An 8,423-nucleotide genomic window follows, 5' to 3' on the forward strand; every position below is an offset into this window, starting at 1 on the left:
AGTAGCGACACACTGGTTGTGGACTGGAACTGCAGGCTGGTGGTCTGCATTCAGCTGCCTGGCCCTCAGGTAGCGTCGCTTGTGGCGACACTGGTGCTCTGTGTGACCAGACCTCTCACACCAGACACAGTGTGGAGGGTGTGGGGTACGGTCAGCAGCACAGCGTTGAGGATGAAGCGCTGGTTGTGGAGGATGTGGGTGGTGTGCTGGCATGGGGGACTGCAGCTGACGTCGCAGGCTGGTGTTTTCAGCTACGAGTGTAGCCAACTGGGCTTCCAGGCGGACAACAGTGGTGTTGTCTACGCCAGGGCAGATGTTGTAGGTGTGGTGGTCTTCCCTCAGCCATCGCTGGGCCTCCTTCTTCGCTGCCTCGAAGGTGGTGTCAGGGTGGTAGCGGATGAGGCGCCTGACATCACGCTTCAGTGTGGCTGGCTGAAGGCCTCTGGCGAAAGCGTCGCGGAGGATGGTCGCTGACACCTGGATCATCCCATCTTCAGCCTTGTTGACTTTGGTCCATAGGTGCTGAAGATGGGATGCATAGTCGATCACCGTCTCCTTGGGCTGCTGCTGTCTGTTGAAGAACGCAGTGGCAAGGTCGGTGGCGTCTTGCTGCTCTCCCCAGTTCTCCTCGATGATGTGAAGGATCTTGGCTGGGGTGTCCACTTCGGTCGCTGGCAGCCTGACGATCTGCTGGCGAGCTCTGCCGGCAAGGGCTGAGATCAGCCAGAGAGAGGCTGTCGCATCATCCAGGGGCTGTAGCTGGAGTATCAGGCTGGCCTCCTGGACGAAGTCGTCGACTTCACTGTTGCCTTCCTCACCGGATAGCGTCGGGAGTTTGGGCAGGAAGTCAGTTGAAGCCATCTTGATGTGGGCGACGTTTCTTGTTGTGGACTAGATTAGTGACGATCTGGTTTGCAGCCCACGTGATTGTCTTTGTAGTTCGCCTAATTTGTATAAATTGGCCGAGCGGGTGATGAGTGGTCACTTCCACACCCGAGCCAGCCGTGGCCAGCACCTGCTCTCTTTGTCTCTTGCTGTGTCGCGGGCAGTGTGTCGGGTGTGTTCTCACAACAGTGACACTTCGCTACGTATCGCTGTAAGTACTAGTGTGTAGAATGTGTTGATTTGTAAATTGTGTTATTCGACACAGTACTTGTGTTCATATGAGTATGTTCAGTTATTGCTTTGTTCAGTTAATTCTTTGTTTAGTTATGGCTTTGACAAGTTAGTCACAGCTCGGCTATGATTGATCTAGAAAATTGCCATGTCGTCATATGCTCGTAGCGGTGTTCCATTTGATTCTTAACGTCACAGTCAGTGACGTCTCTGGACACTAGTAGTTTGTTCCAGAATGTTCTAGTGAGTGCGTAAAGTTCATTCACCACTTAATGGTTAAACCATGATGGTGCTCCACTTACTATCTGGTCTATCAGTTTGCCAGTATAATATCAAAGCCACTGATTCTATTATCTTGTTTATTATTCATGTATTATTTTACATGCTGATATCAATTGTACTGCTACAGTGTGCTCAGTACTCTAAGAGGTGTGTAGTATTCTGCTGTTGTGATTACAAGATAGTGTTGGATTAATTGTTTCAATCACTTTAACTGAGCTATTTAAATGTGATTAGAAATGTCATTTGATGTCAGCGTTTGGTCTTCATACATATGCATTATGTTGTTGCATATCCCAAACCCGAGTGATAGTCTTTCCATGTATACATGTGCTTTACTATTCACTTGTGTTGACATGTTGTGCTTATCACATTTGTTTGTGTCATTCCAGGCACTGTCTTCTTCTTCTTAGTTCTTCTCCTAGTTGTCTTCTCATTATTTCTTCTTCTTAGTCTTCTTCTTTTAGAATATTGTAAATAAAACAATAGAAAACCCCATTTGTGACTGGCCTCTATATGTTCCTGGCCTGTGCGTAGGATCTTGTCTATCCTTTAATTCATTCAATCATATTTAGTTAAGTCTTTTGTGCCGTACCCCCTTCAGTAACCACTCGGTACACGGCTACAAATATTAATAATGATAATGGACATTTATGCAGGACATTTCTCCAGAAATACAGCTCAAAGCGCTTTACATTTCATTCCCCACTCCCCGCCTCCCCGTGAATCCCCTCCATCCTTACCCCCACCCACTCACTGTGGCACACACGCAAGCACGTTAAAAACTCACGCAACTGAACGTTGGAAACTACCCACCCATCTATGACGCCCTCCCGGGCAGAAAACGCATCCTTGCAACACGCACCCAGGCACACGAACGCACAGACCCCCCCCCCCCACCCCCACACACACACACACACGGCAAACAGCCTCTCTACAAAATGGCATGCACCCAAAACCAGACCACACCAAGATTATTTAAGAGAGAGAGAGAGAGAGAGAGAGAGAAACAAATAAAACTGCTGTTACTGCTGTTAGAAAAGATGTGTTTTCAGAGGAGACAAGAGATTTCAGCCAGACAGAATGACGCTTTTTTTTTCTTTTTTGTAATTTGTTCCACAATGATGGCGCCTGGAAAGAAAAAGATCTTTGGCCCTGTTGCTTCTTTTTAACAACAGGAAGTTTTAAAAGCCCGGTATCAGAAGCAGAACGAAGGTGACGAGTTGGAATGTACACTCAGTTCAAGGCGGTCAGAGAGGTAGCGAGGGCCAGAGCTTGAGAGGGCAGAAAACGTCAGAGCAGAAAGCCTGTATTCAATTCTTTTTCAGAAACTGGTAGCCAGTGAAGAGAGTGGAAGAGAGGAGTAACGTGTTCAAATTTCGAGGATCTGAAAATAAGTCGAGAAGCATTGTTCTGAACTCTTTGAAGTTTATCAAGTGAAGTTTTTGGAGCGCCGACAAGAACAGAGTTGCAGTAATCAATCATAGACAAAACAAACGCATAGACATGTATTGGTTGCTTCCATAAACAGGTAATGGCGAACAGCACTAATTCTTCGCAACTTAAGATAAGCTGATTTGCAAATGTTTGAAATGTGTTGCTGAAATAACAGACTGTGGTCAAGACTGACACGTACTGAAGCTCCGCACTGATTTGGAGACAGGAGTGACAGTGTTGTTTACCAGAAGAGAATGCGGGAGAGACGGGTGGTTCATAAATTTCTTGGGGCAAGCAAGCAACAGTTCAGTCTTTTCATCATTTAGCTGTAGTTTGTTGAAGGTCATCCAAGACTTCATTCTTATACACTTTTGCATTTGTGTCACCAGTTTATCAATTTCAGCAATAGAAGCTGACTGATAGAGTTGAGTGTCGTCAGCGAAGCGCTCGTGCGAGAGACAGTGTCTTTTTATAACATCAGACAATGGGGTAGCATACAGATCAAACAGAACAGGGCTAAGGACTGACCCCTGTGGGACACCAAATGATAACGGAGTTTCGTTAGAATATTTGCCATTTATGAAGTCTGGGTTCGATTCGTTATGTAGGACTGAAACCAGGAAATAGCAAAATCGTGAATGCCAAAAGAATGTTTAAGTCTTTTAATGAGAAGTGTATGATCAATTGTAGTCAAATGCTGCGGTAAGCCCGGATCTAAAAGAGCAAGAACTGAAATTTTGTCATCATCAAAACCGCAGAGAATGTCGTTTACAATCTTCAGCAATGCTGTTTCAGTACTATGACCTTGTCGGTAAGCAGACTGATGGTGGTCGAAAAGATCATTCTGCTCTAGGGGTTTAAGAAGCTGGGAGAGGATGACTTTTTCTAAAATTTTGGAAAGGAAGGACACATTTGAGACAGGTCCTTAATTTTTCAGATTGTTCTGATCTAAGGAAGGCTTCTTGATGAGTGGACGCACAACAGCGTGTTTGAAAACAGACGGAAAGCAACCAGACAGAAGTGAATCATAACAACATGAGTGATGTATGGAAGCAGGACATCAAAACATTCAAGGAAAACAACTGAGGGGACAGGATCGATTTCACAGGACTATTGCGCTCCGTTAAAGCAGATTTTCTTTACAGTTTGTTCATCAACAGGTTCAAACTGGAGGAAACAAGGCCCTTTGTACACACGATCAGCTGCTGGTGTAACCAGGGGAACAACAGAGTCGAGATTATGGCGTATCAGTCGTTATCTTATTGGTAAAAAAAGTCTGCGAATTTCTGTGAGAGTTCTTAGCTCGTATAAATTGTTGGAAGGCGTGTTGTTCTTGCTTTGCCAAGAAGAGTGTTTGTGATGCTGAATAATTGTTTGCTTGTTGTGCTTGCCTGAACTTTTGCTGGGTAAAATGTACTCTTGGCACGATCAGCGATGTCAGTGGCATGGTTTCTGGCAGCCTGAAAAACCTGCCAGTGGACTGTAAGGCCAGAGGCACGCCGCGCCCTCTCAGCACGCCTTCTTTCCTGCTTGGCCTCATGATGCTCAGGTCCCACAGTCTTGTACCATGGAGAAGGGGGCTGGTTAGAGACAAGACGACGGGTCGGCGGAGCGTACTTGTCCAGGGTAGCACGCAGGCACTGAGAGAAGTCCTCTGCTGATGGCCTTGGTGGTAGGTCAGTCTGAGGTCAGCTTTGAAAGCCTGCATATCCATTGAAGCCAGCTTTCGTACTTCTCTATAGCTTCGTGGGTTGGGAGGCTTGGAGAGGTTCAGACTGCACACCACACAGGAATGGTCAGAAGACAGGACATGGTCAACAGCTGCAGTCTTCAGAATGTCATCGTTTTCCCTGTAGAGTAACCCAGTCATCAATGTGACCACGGTTATTGGTCGGATCGGAGACAGACTGACTGAGGTTGAGGGTATCCAGCATGTCAAGAACTTTGGATGTGTAAAACTCAGAAGAACGGTCATAATGAAAGTTGAAGTCACCCACGATGAGCAGGGATCCTGTCAGGTTGTTGGCATATTCTAAGAGATCTGGAAACTGCTGTATGAACACTGCGGCGTCAGTCAGTTTGTTCTTTTTGCTTGGTGGGGGGCGGTACAAACTCAAGATGTTGAAATGAAATTGTTGAAAAGTAAGTGAAAGATGTGATAGTTCAAAAGAAGAGTGGTGGAAAGGAAAATCAGTGGAAAACTTGACGTATGGTCTCAGTTTATCCGACACGACAAAAGCTGTGCCACCTCCCCATGTAGTGGTTGAGCGAGGAAATGAGTCAGTGGTGAAACCAGGGTGAGACAGATCGTGACATTCTGCCTCGTCTCCTACTTCACGAAGCCAGGTTTCAGTCACACAAAATATGTCAATGTCGTTTTCAGTAATGTAACTATTAATGGCTGATCTTTTCTTCCTTTTACCCACTGACTGGGCATTAAAAAGAGCAACTGTCACGTCTGTCGAACCCTCAGTGTCAAATCGGATGATATAGGCACCTGAATAAGATTAGGAAAATGTACAGACCTTTTATTGTCATGGAGAGCCGGTCCACTGTTTACCCCACCGATCACACTGTGTACAGACCTTTTATTGTCATGGAGAGCCGGTCCACTGTTTACCCCACCGATCACACTGTGTACAGACCTTTTATTGTCATGGAGAGCCGGTCCACTGTTTACCCCACCGATCACACTGATCCTTCTCTGCTTGCGTCGTCCAGCTCGATGGGAACGAACACGGGGAGGGGGGGGGGGGCACCCTATGCCAGCACCTCTGATAGCAGCAGTCAAAGACGGCTCAAGTTCAGCCGGTGACACTGACAGCAGCTCCTCACGTGTGTAAAACAAGCCTGACGGTGATAAATACACATTCAGCTGGCGCCTGTGGTTTGAAAAGGGGAACATGACCAGTCACACTGACAGTGGGTTGCACGTGAAGACGAGTGAGTGGACACAAAAATGGCTGATGCTGACAAACAAGAATTGTTGCCAGATTTGAAAGTAATAAAATCCAAATGTAGCGTAAATCCTGGGGTAAAATGGCACAAAACACACACCAGAATGAAGTCCAGTCTGTGCCAGTGGCTGACACGGTTTCAATTTCTCAGACACAAACGTACAGTCACCACATAAACACCGAAAATTTATGGAGCACGAAGCTATGCTGCCTGCTTGGCGTAACCTCACTCTCACATTCCCCCTTTGTATGGGAAATAGCAAAGAAAAAAACCCCACAATGTTTATGTGGTTTGTGGGAAAATGCATTTGGCATAGTAAATGCATTTATAAATCAAGTCTCTTGGGTGGTTTCACTCTTCTTTCAGACCTGTGGGTAGTTGGCTGAGACAGTCGTCTTCGTGGGTGTTGTAGCCTGGACTGCTGGTGATATATTTGAAATCCCTGTTTTATGCAAGCCTTGCAAGTTCTTAAGAGGAAATTGGGGTCCATTGTCACTGATTCTGTGGGATTCTGACGACCTAGTGGTAGGTGTTTTGTTATATATTTTTTTGTCAGATGGGCGTTAGAATCCGTATCGTCCCCATTTCGGCAGGCGAAGTTAGTGGATGCAGCTGGACCGCTGGGATGTGTTACCCACTCTTGTTTGTGCATAGGTTTTTATCATGCATGTTTCTGTTTCTCTTTGTAGCTGGTCGTAGGACCAGAGGCGTGCCATGGTTGTGTCAATGTTTTGTGTGACAATTTATGTATGACATTTTTCTTAACTGTTTGGTTTATGACGTGTTTGTATAATAACGTAGTGTCTGACGGATCTCGGGGAGAGTGTCCTTTGAGAATGTCGTGAGGAGAGCGGCGTCAGTTTGGCTGCTGCAGTTGATTTTCTTTTTCGTTCTGGTGCCCTCTGCAGACGACCAAGTGTCCGCCAGATGCGAAAAATATTTAAGACTTACTGTGCAGTCACTGAAACAATGCAAAACGATGTTTCGACAATGCCAGGGATCTCGAATCTAGATCTGAGTTCGTCAGTTAGCATTTTTATGAGACATACTGACCCACTGAACAATAGCAGTTATTGGTTAATTAATATTTTTGTTGTTGAAAATGGAACTTCTTTTGCTCATGGTATGGAAGTTACGTCAACACACACATATCTCTCAATGTGCCTGTTAAAGGGACTTTATACTTACAGGCAGAAAACTGATTCTTAGTAATAAACTCGTCCAAAACATTACAAACTTGACTCGAGCATGACTGGGCATAAAAAGGCTTTGTGTTTTATACTCAAGTGGGAATACGGTCTTACGAAATCAACATTTTAGAATGACACTAACTACAATATCAGCGTGTTTACTCCAAATGAATATTTCACAGATGCAGACATAACAAATTGTTATCGACAAACCCCACACGGAGGCGGACTTTTGGAATACAAGTGCGACAGTGTGCCGGATTCTGTCAACTATGATAACTCGCGATAACATATAATTGGCATGAGGCGAAGAAGGCAGCGAAATTTTTAATCAGAGATAGAATTGTGCACAGGCCTAAAAACTGACTACATAAATGTCCCAAACAAGAATACAATTAAGTAAACAAAATCGAATTTACAAGCACGTTACATCTCGTCGCATTGCACATGCGCGAAGGAAGTCAAATCTGATCTGTGTTCTTTTGGAGTTTAACGACCTATTGGCGCCTACACCCTTAAGGTCAAGTTTGTTCGGTTGGAGTTGTTTTCGTGGAGGTATTTGTTTGTGTGGTTGGGGTTGTATGTGTTTGGTGGTGGGGGGTTGTTTGTGTGGCTGGTGTTGTATAAATGATCTGTGCCAACTGTGCGTCTATTTATAGTAGTCCACTTGCTCAAGTCCGTAAAACACGGAATACGTAGCTTTGAGATATGTATGAAGTTTTTCAACAGTTATATAATCTTGATAATTATGAAATGGAACAGTTCTGGAAATGCTGAATATCGCATACTTTTAGTCTGGGGACACCCCATTGTTTTTTTCAGTTCTGATAGAACAAGTGTGTAACAACTCCGCTGTTTATATTTACTCTCATCAGACGGTAGAAATAGTTTGCTGTTATTACGCACTCTTTAGTCATTTAGGTATAGCATCGACGGTTTGACGCAGCATCTTTTTTTCCTCAGGTCAGTAAAATCATCCATGTTTAACTTCAAACATCTCATGCACTGACCTACATTGTGGGTGAATATTATAACTCTTATTAGTCGGTTCCCAATTGAGCCAGTTAATATTTTCCGTTTTTCGTCAGAAATGAGTGTTCGTTGAACTGAATGTTGCATGCTTGAAACGAAACAATTCCATCTGAAGCAGGCCACGTTCCCGGTATTTCACTTTTTTTTTTTTCAAACGGACATAAATCTAATTGTGTGTGTGTGTGTGTGTGTGTGTTCATAACCAGGCATCCTGCTGGTTCGGGCAACGGCGGTGTTGAATAATCAAGCGGCGAGATATCCAGGCATCGTAAAGAAGCAGATAAGAGTTCAGGAAAAGGAAGAAAGGAAGAAAAGAGAGGAGAAGAAAGGAAGGAAGGAAGGAAGGAAAGTAGTTAAGAAGAAGAGAATAAGGGGAAGAAAGAAAGGAAGGAAGGAATGTGGCTATGCTGT

This window comes from Babylonia areolata, chromosome 10 (genome assembly GCF_041734735.1).
Source record: "Babylonia areolata isolate BAREFJ2019XMU chromosome 10, ASM4173473v1, whole genome shotgun sequence".
Lineage (NCBI taxonomy): Eukaryota > Metazoa > Mollusca > Gastropoda > Neogastropoda > Buccinidae > Babylonia > Babylonia areolata.